The following is a 17,318-nucleotide window of genomic DNA, read 5'->3' on the forward strand; positions in this document are numbered from 1 at the left end:
TTAATTGCTATAGGCCATAATAATAATGGATTCCTTAAAAAAACAACAACAAAACACATTCCATAGGTATTCTCTCTAAGAAATGCAACATAGTATAATGATACATGACACTCAGAGAACAACAGGATAAATAAAGAACACCATGCATTAAAAATGTGTTTTCAGAGAGCCAGATTAATTTTTCACAAATTTTAATTTATCAAAACCCTAGAAAATGCACTTAACAATAACAGACTTTATACACTTCTGGCCAGGAGGGAGGCACAGGGCGATGCACTTTGCCTCCTTACACAACCAAAACAAGGACAACAAATTTAAAAACAAAAGATAACCAGAACTGCCAGAAAATTGAACTGTATGGAAGTCCGACAACCAAGGAGTTAAAGAAGAAACATTCATCCAGACCGGTAGGAGGGGTGGAGACAGGCAGCTGGGGTGGAGAGGACCCGAAGCAAGGTGGCAGCTGGAGGACCAGGGTGAGCAAGGTGGCAGCTGGCAAGTGGGCAGTCCCACATCTGTGTGCAGATAATCAGGGAACAAAAACTGGGGCACCAGACTGACCACACAACCCCGGGTTCCAGGGCGGGGAAATAAAGCTCAAAACCTCTAACTGAAAAAAAAACCTGTGGGGGTGGAGTCTGCAGGAGAAACTCCCAGCCTCACAGGAAAATTCATTGGAGAGACCTGAAGGGTCCTAGAATGTACACAAACCCACCTGCTCAGGAATCAGCACTAGAAGGGCCCAGTTTGCTTGTGGGCAGTGGGGAAAGTGACTGAAAGCTGGTGGAGAGTGGAGCAAGCAGCATTGCTCCCTCTTGGACCCTCCCCAACATAAGGGTTGCCCCTCCCTGGTGAATACCTGACTACAGTCTGCTCCTCACTATATAACAGCTGTGCTGAGACAAAAAAATATGGCCCAAATGAATAAGTAGATCAAAGCTCCAGAAAAAATACAATTAACTGATGAAGAGATAGCCAACCTATAAGATGCACAGTTCAAAGCACTGGTAATCAGGACAGAAATGGCTGAGTATCGTTGCAAAATAGAGGAAAAAGTGAAGGCTATGAAAAGCGAAATAAAGGAAAATGTACAGGGAACCAACAGTGAAGGGAAGGAAACTGGGACTTGAATCAACAGTTTGGACCAGAAGAAAGAAACATTCAACCAGAACAGAATGAAGAAATAAGAATTCAAGACAATGAGGAGAGGCTTAGGAACATCCAGGACAACTTTAAACGTTCCAACATCTGAATCATAGGGGTGCCAGAAGGAGAAGAGAAAGAGCAAGAAATTGAAAATTTATTTGAAAACATAATGAGGAAGAACTTCCCTAGCCTGGCAAAGGAAATAGACTTCCAGGAAGTCCAGGAAGCTCAGACAGTCCCAAAGAAGTTGGACCCAAGAAGGAACACACCGAGGCACATCATAATTATACTAGCCAAGATTAAAGAGATGGACAGAATCCTAGAAGCAGCAAGAGATAAGGGGACAGTTACATGCAAAGGGGTTCCCATAAGACCGTCTGTCAGCTGACTTCTCAAAAGACACCTTGCAGGCAAGAAGGAGCTGAAAAGAAGTATTCAAAGTCATGAAAGGCAAGGACCTACAGCCAAGATTGCTCTATCCAGCAAAGCAATCATGGGCAGATAAAGTGCTTCCCAGAGAAGGTAAAGCTAAAGGAGTTCATCATTACCAAGCTCTTATTATATGAAATGTTAAAGAGACTTATCTAAGAAAAAGATGATAAAAAATATGAATAGTAAAATGACAACAAACTCACTATCAACAACCAAGCCTAAAAAAACCAAAACAAAAAATAAATTAAGCAAACAATTAGAACAGGAACAGAACCACAGAAATGGAGATCACATAGAGGGACATTAATGAGGAAGGAGATTGGAGAGAATGGGGCAAAAGGTACAGGGAATAAGAATCATAAATGGTAGGTACAAAATAGACAGGGGGAGGTTAAGAATAGTGTAGAAAATGGAGAAGACAAAGAACTCATATGTGTGACCCATGGACATGAACTAAGGTGAGGGAATGCTGGTGGGAGGAAGGTACAGGGAAGACGGGAATAAAGGGGATAAAAAATGGGACAACTGTAACAGCACAATCAATAAAATATATTTTAAAAAAGCAGACTTTCTAAATAAGGCAGAAGTTTTTGTTGTAAGAAGTGTGTGAAGTGTAATACTATAGAGTCTTCCATCCGGAGGACCCCAGGACACACTTATTAAGCTTCCATCCTGTGCCACGCTCTGTGCTTAGAAATTCTAGGGATGCAGACAATGAGCAAAGCAAGGCTCCTTTCCTAAGGAATTCGTGCTTCGCATTGGGGATGTTGCCTATAGTAGTTGGGTTTTGATGAATTGCCAGTCTGCTGTCTCCAGAACTCAGAACAGCAGCAACAATAATAACAACAAGCTCTGAGACGAAAAACCTTAAAATAAAATAATAGATATGATCGCCACAAAGAGATAAATGACTCCTGGGTGACAGAAAGATCTGGCTGTAGCAAAACTGCTTAGATGAACATACTTGAAGAAAAGCGTGGCTGTCACAAGGAGGAGGAGGAGCCGGAGATGGAAGAGATTCACAATGTGTCCCAGCCAGGCAGACACAGGGGAAGGGGAGGCCAGACGCGCCCCCGGGTGGGCCTCTCCCCCGGCTGGCACGGCTGCTGCCATTGCAGGGATGGCACACAGGCCGTGAGTCTGAGGCCACGGTGACCTGGGCCATCGCCGTGCTCTCCTCCTTCACGAGTGAGGCCCCCCAAATCTCTACTGTAACAGGTCCTACAGTTCCCAGCACCTGCACACATACTTCCGCTTACCACTGTCACCAGCTTCGCTGACACGTGTGGTTTCTCATGAGAGGTTCACGGAAGCTGGCTTTCCCGTACGAAGATGGTACACATGTGAAGTGTCTGCTATTTCCATACACTTTATATTTTCTGTTTAATCTTTTTAAAAAGATATGTTTACTGATTTTAGCGGGGGGGAGAGAGAGAAAACACTGATGTGAGAAAGAAACATTGACTAGCTGCCTCCCACATGCGCCCCATACCGGGATCGAATCCATAGCCTGGGTTATATGCTTTGACTGGGAATCGAACCCCCAGCCTTTTGGTGTGTAGGACGATGCCCCAACCAATGGAGCCACTGCAGCCAGAGCTGTTTAATCTTAACAGCCTCCAAAGCAAGATTAGCATTACCCCAGAATTATGTGTAACCCAAATATCCTTTGCTCCTTGAGTTTACAAGCTGCAGAGAAAGTACTGTTTCACCAATGGCAACCCAGATTCTTAATGCACCTCCCCCAAAAAACAATCCAGTGTCATAAAAGCATTATCAAGTAGGATAAAACTGACCGAACATATCTGACAGGAAAAATACAGGACTTACATCGTGTCTTTATGAAAAAAATACCCATCAGACATTGATCTTTCCCACAGTCAGCTCCTAAATTTGATGTCAGTGGTACTACCTGAAGCTGTGTGATGTCTCAGCCTTGTGTAATTAAGGCTTATAAAATAAGTAAGTCATGGGAATAGAACATACAGCACAGAGAATATCATCAACGACACCATACAAACTTTAGGTGGTGAAAGATGGCTACTAGACCTATTGTGGTGATCGCATTATAAGGCCTATAAATGTAGAATCGCTGTGTTGTACTTCTGAAACTACAATAATAGTGCATGCCAACTGTATTTTGATTTTAAAAAAGTGAATTAAAAAATCTACCTGGACTCTGACTCCCCAATTTTTCACTCATCAACCAATCGAGGGGCTCCGTCACATCAAAAACTCTCCTGGAGCTATTCTGTCCCTGAAAAGGTGATTTGGGAGCCATTTCTGTCCACTCGAGTGTCTTCCAGCTGCTCATCATCCATTCCACACGTTATTTATTTCTTCAAAACGCACATGAGACTCCTCTAAGGAGAAATTCTGGTGAATGAAGTTGTCTTCATTGTCTTAGAAGTAGTTGGGACTCTGCGCTTCTGTTTGTCCAGATTTCCTCCACTTAACGTTACGATACCTCGAGTGTTAGGGAAATATGATCGACGCTCTCTCTTGTCAATCATCACTTCTGGGGCTCAGACAAGACGGAACTCTTGGACTTGCAAAGCAGAAGGCTCAGGGTGTTCTTCCAAGGTACATTAGCCTATAAAGTTACTCGAAGGCCTTCAGCGGGCAGTTCTAGTGATGATGCAACTTGCCGCCCGCATTTTTCCCAATCGCATGGGAAAAGAAAGCAGATGCAAAAGAAAAAAATCCACAAATACAAGACAGCATCTGATTCTGCATCTAATTTTGTGATGCAGAGGGTAACTTCTACAGGACCTTGAGAGAAAACCAGGAATCAGAGAGTGAAGAAAGACTTCAGAGTGTTAGGTCTTGACAGAAGGCTGGAGAATGTATGAATGACACGTAAAAAGGACACCGTGTGTGAGAAACCAGGCACAAGCACGATTTACCTGCTTTCCATTCACTTACCGCACTGAAGGTGGCGGCGTGGTCAGAAGCAGCTCAGGCTACCCCCAAATCTTCCTGCTACCCTTGGCCTCTCAGTTCCTACTCAGGTTATTCTATTCATCATGCCTAAGGCCCCCTTAATCTTTTGGGGATGTTCTTAATTTTGCTGTATATAATGGACAAGTTTTTGTCTAAAGTTTTGAGGGCAAAAGAAGGATGCACATTACAAGTGGGTAGTACTAATCTATATCTATATAAATGTTTTTAATTTTTTTTATCTATGCTTATGTGTTAAAAGTGTAACTCCAGAAAGCAAGAACAATATCCATATGCAAAATAATACTCTGGAATATGATCATCAGTTTTATATATAAATAAAAAACTGAATTAAAAAAATTAAAATGAAAGATTTTTTTCCCTGAATGTTTGGGCCACACATGTGGGTGTGCATCGGACACAGCAAAATACAGTATATGAACCATACACACAAACTGATCTGTTCCCATGCAGGTGTGAGGTGGGGAGGGGGGCAATGACCACAGAATTAACCAGAGAAAGTACCAACCACATGAATCTGTCACTGATCATTACAGTCTACACAACGAGCAATGTATGCGATTGTTTTATGTTGTGCTTCTCCTTCGATTTCCTCTCCTCTCTCTCTTTCCTCTTTTCTTGCCCCCGCCCTCTCGGTAAAACAGAGAGGACTGATTTGGACAGGCGCACATGGGCTTGAGTTACTGTCTGGATAACAACGAGCAGGTCACCTGACCTATGAGAGTCTCAGTCACCTAAAACGCTGAAACTGGGTGGGCAACATCGACGACTCCGGATTGCAGTGCAGGCTAAATGACGCAACGTAGGCAAAATGCAACATGCCCACCAGAGGCAATATGTATCTTTTAGACACTAGCTACCCTGCAAATAGTATCCGTCATATGACTATTAACAGTGTATGTTTCACTAGTGGTAGGAGTGATAGTCGTTTTAACATTAGTAGAAATAAACTTCTGTCCGACACACATGCTATTCCAATTAGACTGGTTACAATTTCCATTACAATTTGTACTTAGAGGAGATCACGGTGGTCCTGCAATACACTCTCTCCTCCACAGCAGAAGTCCCCTGTGCAACTGGACAAAACCTGTCCGATGGACATATGGACAGGTTTTGAATTCCAATGCCTGAAATGACCCCAAACTGTTTATTGTGAGGAGCACAGGTCAAATGGCGAGGACCTTTCCGCCAGATGCCCTACTGACCTGGCAGGATTCTCCCTCCTTCCCCGATTCTACCCATTGGTCCTAGTCCTATACCCACTGGGGCCAAGCAAAATGAATTTAATCCCCCTTCTTCATGACAGCCCTTCAGACATTTGAGGAAAGTGATCATGACCTACCCCCCGCCCACCCAGAGCATTCTCAAAATTATACATGCTCAAATCACTTCTGCGTGGCTCGCATTCCAAGCCCTTCAATGTCCTGAATGCCAATGCCACACCCAGGACTGAAAACTCTGGCAGAGTCTACGGCAGAACACAGAGGGCAGAGGAGCTGCCTATGACCTGCGCCGTGCGTGTCAACACAGCTGAACCAGTTCCCAATCTCTCTGTGCTGGAAGTTCTCAAGTGTATACTTAAGGAAAACATACAGATCTGTGGTGTGTGTGTGTGTGTTTCACAGGTAAGCGGTACATGCATTTGGGTGCACACTTCCCCTTCTCCCTCCCACCTCCCCTCCCTCTCTCCTGCTAGAAAAGATCCTTGTCAATGGCTTCAATCTGTCATGCATATTATGAGAATTAAACGACTCTACACATGAAGCCTTAGAATGGTGGCTGCCCCATGCGAGCATTAAATGAACGCTGGTTATTATTACATTACCCTCGCGTGCGTCAGTCCAGCCCATTTACCAAGGACTGTGTGATAGGTTCTGGGAATACACATAATGTATAAAACATGGCCCTTACCCTTAGAGCAATAAGCGCCTTGGAAGAAAAGAACTTTTAAGTAACAGGTCAGGTACTGTATTAGAATCAGGCACACGGTGTGGTGCGCATAATGCAAAGGAAGGAGGTCAAGTTCATATGGGTTGCAGAGAGTCAGAAGGGCAAGGATACGTCGGGGAAATATTTCTGGAGGATAGGACACCTGAGCATAGAATTTTCAAAGAATAAACTGGGATTAGCCAGAGCATGAAGGGGAAAGCTTATTCTTAGCAGCGAAGACATGTAGGCAAAGATGATGATGCTGAGGGCATTTGGAGACGGGCGGAGCTTGACAGGCTTCTATGCATCTGGCTTTAGGATATAGATGCGTTATAAGATGTTCGATGTTCAGTTTACAGGGAGTTATCACGCCATCAAACCGAATGCCTGTCAGTTCACATCTGAGAAATACCAGGCATGAGACAGCAACCCGTAGACACCTAAGCTCCACCATGTCTGAGCTGAAGGAACCTGGACACACAGCTTATCACCCGGCACTGTCCTGTCCTCACTGAGAAATGGGTGCAATGATACTTAGCAGAAAGGCAGGGAAGGCGGCTTCCTTCCAGTAACTGGTTAGGACGCTGCTGCCACTCCTGCTGCTGATTTCCATATTTAACGTGATATTTAAGGAAGATGTTGGCCAAAAAAAACATGTAAGTATTCCACAGCCATGTTGTTCACAAAAAGAAAGTGAAAGATGTTTATCATGGAAAAGCAGTCACTGGCTGCTGGGCACGAGGGTGAGGGGTAGGGGTAGGAGGAAGGGGATGGGGAGGACTGCCTGCTATTTTCCGCTGCCTTCGAGGCCCGCCTCCTTTGAGGGACGGTCTGGCTAAATCTCCCTGCTTCTCCTACCAGAATTTTTTGTAAATACAGCAACTTTTAGCTGGAAAAAAAAAAGTCTTACTTTATTTTATACATCTGCCACATCCCAAACAGTTTTATCAGATGATTGATTATGTTGTAGAACACCCTCCTCTGTTTGCTTCTGTGGCTCATCTGACTTAAAGAAATTAGCCCGTGTGGCTGCATTCTCCCCCTTGCACTGACGTAAGCAAACCTATAGAAGACAGCACTTCAGCCTGTAAGTACGCAGTAAATTTTGCCTCTTTTGATAAACATTTCTTAGTCAATCAAGAATCGCTTGTGCTAAAGACTAAATGATGACTGTATGTCACATGGCGGAGAGCTGTTAACGCAATTTGGGCGAGCTAATGCATTCTGATTTTACTCCATTTTTTCTTCAGATTCTATACCAGAATCTTTCTTCAGGATCTGACAAAACACATGAGCTTTCCTTCCCTTCTCTTCTGTTCTGATACCCTCTTCCAGAATTCCTTCTTCAAACCTCCTCACTGGCAGGGAAGGGTGGCATGTATTTATTAAACACCTACTATATGCTTGTACACTTGAGATACAGTGATGAGGTATCAACAATTATTGGTCTCTAGATTTCTCTTGCAGAGACACGGGTGAGACTGAGAAGCATATGGGATAATATACACCGTGATGAGATGAAATTATGAACAAGACTGTCTGTGGGAAGGGGAAGGTCAGGGGACAGATTTTGAAGAAGTTTGACCCTTCGTTCTGAAAATGATAATGAGGAGTAGTTGGGAGGAGAAAGATGAGCAGAGGAAGAAGAACATTTACTGACTGTTTATTATATTCTGGGCACTGTGACCTGCCTGCCACCTTTCTAACTTACAATAATTTTCTCAAGTAGCACAGATGACGTTACCATTTTACAGATGTGGGAACTGAGGCTCACAGCACTAAAGGGTTTGCCCACAGCGAGTGAGGGCCACAACCAGAACTGCAACTTGAGCAGCTCAATCTCCAAGCCCATTCTCTGTGCCATGGAGTTCTGCTCCCTCCCCCGACAGGAGTCAAGGAGAAAATGGGGATGATCTACAGAGTGGACCTGGTAGGTAGGAATGAGAACAGCAACAAATTGATGACAAATGGTCCTCAACAGCAAACCTAGGGGACCTGGCTGACCTTTGCCCTGAACTCTGCAGGGGCCGTCACCACCACCCCATGTCCTGTTTCACTGTGCCTCAGGATAGGACCCCGACTGGCAAAGGATCGATATAAATGACGTGGTTTTGGAAAAGTGCGCCTGCAGTGATAGAAATCCATCATCAGGGCCTTTAGAGGGAATGGGAACATAGAACTCCTCGTTTTAGACAAGAAGAAGTGGCTCAGGGGGAGGCGAGTATTTGTCCCACGTCAGAATCCAGAACCCAGGTCTCTTGCTCAGAGTTCAGTGATTACTGTTTTGAATTAATTAGACACGAGACTGCCTTCCAGACCCACGCGGTATTTGTGAACACAGAAGAGCAAAGCAGCCAGGTTCTCAAACTGGCTCAAAATAAACCTGCAGGTTGGGGAACTCCAGCCCCCACACCTGCTCATCTCCATGTGTGTCCTAGGTCATAGTAAGCACCCACATCCACCCCTTTGCTGGAGCTCTTGACAGGGGAATGATCCTTGACATCTTTCTCTCTCTCTCGCCTGGCAGCACGAATGTCACATAAAATCCTGCTTATGTTTCCAAAACACACCTGGAACGCGCCTTTGCCCTTTGCTGCCAATGCCTTCGTCCAAGGCAGCAGCCTGTCTCTCGGTCTTCACGCATCCATCCTGCCCTCATTCGCTCACGGCCGTAATGCATTGTCAACAAACACAATCACTCCACTCCTCCTTCAAAAAACAAAAAGTCCACACCTGCCCACTGCATTTGAGGTACCACTGAGGATGATTTTCTTGCCCTGCAGCACGAAGCCCTGGGTTATTTGTCTCTGTACTTCCTCCAGCTCAGTGAGCACCAGCCTTCTGGATCTTCGTGAGCTTCTCGAACACTCCAAACCCCGTCTTGCCCCAGTGCCCTTACGGAGTCTGTCCCGTCCGTGGAACATTCTCCCCCAACCCTTATCCTCGATAACTCTCTCGCATATTTTAAATCTCAGCTTAAAAAGACCTTTAATAGGGCTTCCCCTTACCTCTTCTTACCACCTTTCCCTGTAAATTAGCCTCCCAGTTACATTCCCTTGTAGACTCTGAGCAATGAAGTCACATTTAATAATGTAATTAGCAGTAAGCTATTCGAGTCTCCGAGCTTTCCCGACTTCAACCTGTAACATGGGCCTAAGAATACTTACTTACTCTGTAGGATCGTGGTAAGGATTAGAATTAAAGCACTTAACGGGCATTCAATGAAAACATTAAAAGCCTTACTCTGTAATTCTATCCATGTCCACAACATTTTTTCTGTGCAACGAGGAACCAGTCATGGCTCCTGACCGGAACTAAGGCAACTGTCAATCAGAATAGAGAGCCTCTTCCAGAACACGGTTTCCAAGGCCAAAGCTCTGGAGCTACCTGTGTGTAATATTGCATTCGGTTTTGCCCTACCTGCACTCTACGGAAACATCACTATTAGCTCTTAGCCACCACGGAGGCAACTGAACAGGGAGCAGAAACACACAGCCAGGAGACAGAGCACTGAACTGCTCACAGCTGTGTGAATTCATCTATCTTAAGCTGAGGACACCAAAGGAAGATATTTTAGAAAACCTTTCTCCTTTGGGCAGGGAGGACTTCTGCCTTCCCATTCTCAGCATGGAGAGTCAACGTTTCAACGTTTATGAAAACTGGAACACAGAGCTCTCTTAAATCCTGTTGCTCAAAGTGCAGCCTATTTGCAAAGCAAGCCACTGCCAATCCTAACCAGCATCCCCAATGGTTCTCCTGGAGTGCAAACACATTTAAATGTGTCTATTCACAAGTTTAAAAAAGATCGTAAATATATGCACATACGAACATTGAAATGGCCTTCTGGGAAGTGTTTTAATAAGCGAGCCCCTCAGTCCAGACAACAAACAAACCAGAATTAGAAATCAGAAGCACAGCAGCCATTGGGCATACCTGCGATTCATCTTGGGAAACGTGTGTGTTCTAGAAAAGCTGTTTGCGTGCCACAATTTTGTAGATTGGATTACATTTTTAAGAGGATGAGAGAAGGTGTCTACTTTAACTAGCTGTCAGATGGAATCTCTGGAAGGTGAGCAATCATTTTTATGATGTGGATAACTGGCATCATCAAATTCGCTTTGTGAACGAGAGACACTGGACCGTGTTTAGATTCACGCGGATGATCCATCTGCTTTTGATTTTAGGATTCATTCATTCCGTTTGCATTTTTTGTGTATCCACTATTCACGTATGCACTGTACAAATATTTGCTGAGTACTTACCACGTGCCTGGCTCCGTATTAGATGCTCAGGATCCAGGAGCAAACAGGAGAGGTGATGTGCTTTGCTCTTGCTCTCCTGAAACTGGTACCCTAGCGGAGTGAGATGACCAGTAAAAATAGGGAAGTAAAAATACGCAATACAATTTCAAGTAGATATTCAGGGGCGGGCAAAAGTAGGTTAATACTATTCATAAGTAATACAATGATTAATAAAAATAATACAAGAATAAACCGCTTTGCATACTCACAACTGTAAACCCACTTTGCCCACCCCTGTGTGTTTTATTGAACATGAATACAGATGTCTAAAGGGATAGACAGTGATGGGCTACAGAGGACTGCAGTGTGGAACGGGTGCTTCTGCTGATGCGGGGAGAACCAGGGAAGTCCTGGTTAAATAGCAAAATGAGGGAAACGCCTTAATTAAGACTAGGGGCAGGCTGCTTCAGGCAGAGGAAAAAGCCAAGGCAAGGGCTTTGAAGCTGGAGGCACCCTGTGTTGGAACGACAGCAGGAAGGTGAGGGCGGCAGGGAGGCCTGCGTGGGCTAACCGCTCTGTGCACCAGGAGGGGCAGGGAATGCAGGACCCTCAGAATCCAGAGATTCCTGCTCAGCACACAAAGAGAGGGTTTATCCAAAGAGATCAACATTGCTTATGTCTTCTCTATTACACTGTGCTTCCTTTCCTACCTTCGCTGCCTCTAGTGACTTTCCCTCCCTCCCTTCCTTTCACCCTTTCGTCCTTCACCCTTCCACAAACATACATTGTGCACTTATTGCTTTCCAGGTGCTGTGCCTAAGGATCTGATGGATGCCCTGTCTTGGGTGTCACGACAGGCATGCTTCCTTTCCCATGCCCCCACTCAACCCCCATCAGATCAAGACTAGAACGTGTTGTGGGAGCTTCTCCACTGGAAAGCAGGCTGGTGGGGCAACTTGTGAAACAGGCTGGAATCCCAGCTCTACTACTTACCAGCTGAATGATACTGGACAGTGCATACGATTTTCCTGTTGTCCCAGTGTTCTCATCTGCAAAACAGAAATAATAATGCATACCTTGAAGGAATGCGTTGATAATCCCTAGCTTTAGATATAAACTGGTGACTGATGTTGTTACATATTTCTTCTTGCTTTCTTCCTTTCCAACTGGAACCTCACAGTGAAGGAAGGGCATCTCATACCGGTTTAGTGGAGACTGAATTGCCTGCTGGTTCTCTGTCTCCTCTCATGCTCCAGAATATTGTATTCATGATTATGGGGTGTAACCCGCGGGGGCCGACAACCCAAGATGACCCAGAGAACGGAGGTATGATGGACAGAGAGTGGAAAGTGTGCAGAGTGTGTTAGTGGCCCCTGTTCTCTACTCTTCCCTGTATTCACACCTTTTCCCCTGGAACTCTCAAGTATTTTTCACCAGACAAACAAAAAAACCAGATTATCTTTCTCTCCCCCCCTAACTTTCAATCTTGCCAATTGGTGTGCTTTGGCCAACAAAATAAGGTAAGAAGCCTCCAGGTCTAAACCTACACCTCAAGGGGCTGTGCTTTTTCTGCTTAATAGTGTGTGCAGTTAACACTGTCATGAGAATATGCCCAAGAGGGTCCCAGGAAGAGGATGAGGCATACAGGAGGGTGGGCTGAGTTGGCTCCGCCCAGCCCCATGCAGACCAGGCAGCCTCAGCAACCCACAGATATACGAGAGGAAATAATTGTCATTTCAAGCCACTTAGTGCTGGGGTCATTGCTAACCTAATATTATTGTGATGATATGTGACTGATACACTGCCCTTAACTTAATCAGAACATTTATTACTTAAAATGATCAATTAAATATACTTATTGGACTTCTGTGTTTAATACACCAGGTACTGGGGGGACGGATGTACATAAACCAGGTGGGTATCATTGTGCATATTGTTGTCCTTGGGGAACTGGCCGTTTAGGTGAAAGAGAAAGAAAAAGAAATGCTACAGATGGAGTTGAAAAGGGTCTGTTTCAGAGGCAGGATGCAGGGAGTCAGGGCAGGGCTTGAGATGATTGACTGACTGCCCCAAGTGGCGGAAAGGAGAATTGCATCTATGTGATGCTTTCGTTTCAATCAAGAGCAGGACATAAAAGCTCCAGAATTTAGGCCCCAAAAGGATCCTCCCAGAAACTTATCTTAGGTACACTCTCACTTAGAGCGAGGACACCTGAAGCTCAGAGAAAGAAAACAAGTTGTCCCAGGTGACTCAATGGGTTTGCGGCAAGTCTAGGACATGAACCCAGGGCCCTTGCCCCCATTTGACCCCGAACAGGCCTTATGGAGCCTGTATACTTTAAACTGCTATAATATTCCTGACCACAGGTTTTACTACTAACACCAGTTAAGGTAAGATTAATCTCCATCAGTATGATCATTCACAATTGTAACACGACTCCTTTCTTGCTGAGATCATTCAAGGTGTGATAATAACCAGACCTCATAATTAATGATACTAATTAATAAATTTCACTTATTGAGACAGCACTCCAAGCACAGGGCCTATTGCTTTAGGTGTGTGAGCCCGTTTATTCTTTGCACCAGTGCAGGGCACATATAATAACCCCCCTTTTCCAGACCTGGAAACCGAATTTCCTGGAGATAAAGCCTTCGCCCCCAGCCCCACAGCTACTAAGGGGCACTACCAGGAACGGGACCCAGATCAAAGGCCTGTGATCTTCCCACTTTTCTCTCCAGAGCCTGCGGCGGGAAGCTCTATCTCGAATGTCTGGCTAAAAAATGACACCCCCATCCTGTCATTCTCAATGTTCTCCGTATTGTGATACAGCCATCTCCTGGCTTGGATCCTGCCTCTCTTTTTATACCAATTACCAAAGGGGGTCCTTAGAGCCCGGCACTTTGAGAAGGCCTGAGGGAGCCTGGAGCTTCTAAGAGGCAGCAAGGAACTGACTCGGCAGGCTCTGGTGATCTTCAGAGGCTGGGGACAGGCACTTCAAAGGGCTGAGAGCCTGCTACCTTTGATGAAGGAACCGACAGGAAATTATCAGCCCAGTGCCGACAAGGACAACGACAAGAAAAAGCCCATTTTGGCCTCATCTTTGTCTGCATTGGAGCCGGCAGGAAGCAGAAGGGACTGTTTAATCCTGACTCCAGAGCAACCCTGAACCCAGGCTTCCTCCCAGGAAGCAGAAGGTGAAAGAAAGGTGAGGCAAGTTAAGAGAGACACCCAAACTTTTGGCTGCCTGGATGAACTGAATCTTTTCATTGAAGCTGTCAGAGGGTTCTTTTTCCCCTTTTTTAATCTAAACTATAATCACACAATACTCCACCCAAGTGCTTGATATGGATTTCTAAGACAGATCCTAACACAGTCATAAAAAAAAATCCCCTCTGAAATGTGCACTTTGTACTGTGTCGATGTGTAGGTGTGTTTAAAATGTCACGAACTGGAATGCCTAACTCTGGTTCCCAGGAATTAATCAGTTAGAAGACTGAAAGGGGAGAATTAACTTGCTTTAACACTTACAAGACTCTCCAAAAACAGTCATCAAAATAGAAGTTGCTGAATAGAAGTATAGTTATCTTTCCAAAGAAACTAGAACGCTCTCTTTTTTTAAACATTTTTCTCCCTCTAAAACTGCCTTGCAAGAAGTTTTCCCCTCGCGGCTCAGCTACAGGTCACAGGTAACCTGGGAATAAAAGTGGAAAAAGATATTCTTTCTGCCTTTTTTTTTGGTTACTATTCCATAATTTTTACTGTATAGATTTGTACAACCATCACCATTGTAGACAACTTTAGAACATTTTCCTCACCCAACAAATTTCCTACATGGCCACTTGTAATCAATTCCCGTCCATTCCTGTAGCCAGAATCACCGCTGATCTGCTTTCTTTCTCTATAAATGTGCCTTTCCTGGACATTTTAAATAAGTGGAATCACATGATATGTGGTTTTGCACCTGGCTTTTGAACACATTACTTCAAGGTCCGTGCATTCTATCACATGCCTAAGGACTTCTTTTCTTTTCAATGCCGAATACTATTCCAATACATGGATGTACCGCATTCTGTTTGTCCACTCACTAGCTGATAGACATCTGGCTTCTTTCCAGATTTTGGCAATTACAAATAATGTGGCTATGAACATTTAGGTGCGTGTCTTTGTGTGGGTATATGTTTTCAGTGTTCTTGAGTAGAACCTCAGGCTCCAAATGGCTGGGCTGTGCAAAGGAAGACCGACCATTGCTGTTCACCAGGGCGCCTCTGATTCACACGTGCAGTGTCCATGGAAACCTACCAAGCAATAAAAAAAACAAAAACAAAAACCCAACCAACAAAAACAACTGCTGTCATTGGATGAATTCTGAAAAGACGGCCAGAAAGTTAAAGGACAAATTGCAGCCAAGGTCAGATCACACAGGCTCACCCTCGGACCTGCTTCCCGAACGGAATTCATGAAACTTCCTCGTGGGCCATGAGCCAAGTCCTAACCGCCACAGATCGCGCACACCTGTGCGCACGTGTAATTAGAGGGACTTCACATTCCCTTTACGCCCACGTGGAAAAGAAAAGAAAATCAGTAGCCAACCGAGGACAGAAATCCAACTATCTCTGGGGGGGGGGGCTCCCTCCGGTGTCACCTCCTTTCGAGAGGGAGACGGCGGTCACAGCTCCCCAGTACGACCGCTAGGCTCCGTCAGAGTGCGTGTAGAGACCTTTGGCGGTGGCCTTGGACAACTCGAGTTTTAGGGCTTAGAGTAGACAGACAAGGCAGATGAAAAGACAACACCAAAGGGGTAGAGAGAGGCGGCTCGGTGCAGTGAGGGAGGGGTCAGGTCAGGGACCGACCTGCGGGGGTAGAAAGGGCAGGCGCCGCTCCCCACTCACCGCGCTCTCGGGAAAAGGGCACGGCCTCGTCCGCCTCGACAGTCCCTCGCACCCGCGTGTACGGCGGAGGTGCGAGGTACGTGGACCTGGTGCCGGGGGGCCTGTCACCTTGGAGGCCTTTGCTTGGGAGGAGAGAAGCACAGGAGCAAGAGAACTGGGAGGCTGGAAGCGCAGCGCCCCCTCCCCAGCCCCGCAAAGCGCACTTTAAAGACCGCGGCCTCGCGGAGGGTGAGAGGCGCGTCCGCTCGGCGCAGGACGCAGGCTCCGCGGCGCCTCCCCGATCCCGGCGTCGCTGGACGAGCGCTAGCGCGCCGCGGGGGTGGGGTCGGGGCGCGGTGCTGGACTCGGGTAGCCCCGCCCCGGACCCGGTCCCGCGCGCCTCGGCCGCGCCGCGGGCCAACCCGGGAAGCCCTGGGGCACGCGGACTCGCGGGGCGTGGCCCCCAGCCTGAGGCCTGGTCGGACACCTCCTACTTTCCCCGAGCGCAGTCCGAGGCTTTCTCTGCCTTCTTCGCCTTTTCCGTTAACTCCTAGGTTCCTCTCCCTCCTCCGCTGATCCCTCCGCGTCCTCCTAACCGTTTCCCGAGGGCCCGCAACTCCTCCCCCTCCTCCCCCATCCTCATCCCAGACACTCTACCCTCCCGAGATTCCATTTTCGCTTTTACCCCTCGTTTTTCAACCTCCGCCCTCCTTTTTCCCCTCCACCCCACCCTAGAAACTTGTTGTAACCTGGGGTTCCCCACCAGGTCACGGTTGTTGCCCTCCATGACCGCGGAATGTGCCTTCCCAACTCCGCTCCCCTGACATCCAGCGCCCCGCCCAAAACCCGGCGGGATTCTGAAGCCCCGGCCCCGCCAGCCTTTCCTCTCGGCGCCTCCGCCGGGAAACGAAGCGGGCCCGGGGCGCCCCAGCTCCAGAGGGACCTTCTGGAGGGTTAAGGGGAGGGTGGAGGGAGAATACGGGCACGGCAGCCTCAGGCCCGTCTCCGGCAGAACCTCACTCTCCAGCCCTGGCGGGTGTGCAACTGGGGGCCTGAGGCAACAAGTGACTCCACTGGCGGGGGGCCAAGGCACCCTTTTGGGGCGCAGTGGTGACAAGCCCCAGGCCGATCCAGACCAAACCATTCCCCGCACCCAGCTTCGCACGCGAGGCAGTGGAGGCGGAGGGAGCGGAGGAGGAGAATAGAGAACAGAGACGTGGCTCTTCCTAAATCCAAAACCTTCCTCCCCAGGTTTCGCCGCCCGCGCCCCAAGCACAGTTTGCCAGGGATAGGGCACGGAGGCTGAGCGAAAGCAGCCGACGTGGAGGGGTTGACCGAAGGTGGGTGGCACGGTTCCCGGCTGCCTCCGCCACTTGGCCGATGCTTCCCCCCAGCCCACCATCCAGGCCTCCCGGGCAAGAGCCCAGCCTGGCCAGCTGGAGCGGATTTGGGCAAAGGAGGAAAAGGGGCTCCCACCCTCTCCCCAGCTTCCCTCCGCCGCCCTCCCTGATTGGCTGTGCGTCCCTGGAGCCCAACTTCAGTCGCTCCAGACTCTGTCTCAGCCCCAAAAGAGCCGGAGTGCAACGACACCGGGCGGGAGGGGCGGCCACGAATCCCGGGGTTGGCATCTCCGGGGCCCCTAGGGGGAGGGGCGCGGACAGGGTCGGGCCCCCGCAGCCTCCGCTAGGCCCAGCTCACCGCGTCTCACGGCTTCGGCTCCTCTCCGCCCCCCGCCCTTTCC

At 47.4% G+C, this 17,318-nt stretch overlaps 1 long non-coding RNA gene across 2 annotated transcripts; it reads right to left on the bottom strand.

The window, feature by feature from the left end:
- Positions 1–10,736: 10,736 nt before the first annotated feature.
- LOC128627660 (uncharacterized) lies at positions 10,737–17,317 on the bottom strand. 2 transcript variants are annotated; one of them, XR_008391908.1, is made up of 3 exons: positions 17,276–17,317; positions 11,703–11,758; positions 10,737–10,820 (listed from the first exon to the last, which is right to left on the bottom strand). It is a non-coding gene; the product is annotated as an uncharacterized LOC128627660 (long non-coding RNA). The 2 variants fall into 2 exon arrangements; XR_008391907.1 differs by lacking the exon at positions 17,276–17,317 and adding an exon at positions 15,599–15,826.
- Between the last annotated feature and the right edge of the window lies 1 nt (position 17,318).

This window comes from Artibeus jamaicensis, unplaced genomic scaffold, assembly GCF_021234435.1.
Source record: "Artibeus jamaicensis isolate MK-2021 breed Jamaican fruit bat unplaced genomic scaffold, CSHL_Jam_final contig_464, whole genome shotgun sequence".
NCBI lineage: Eukaryota > Metazoa > Chordata > Mammalia > Chiroptera > Phyllostomidae > Artibeus > Artibeus jamaicensis.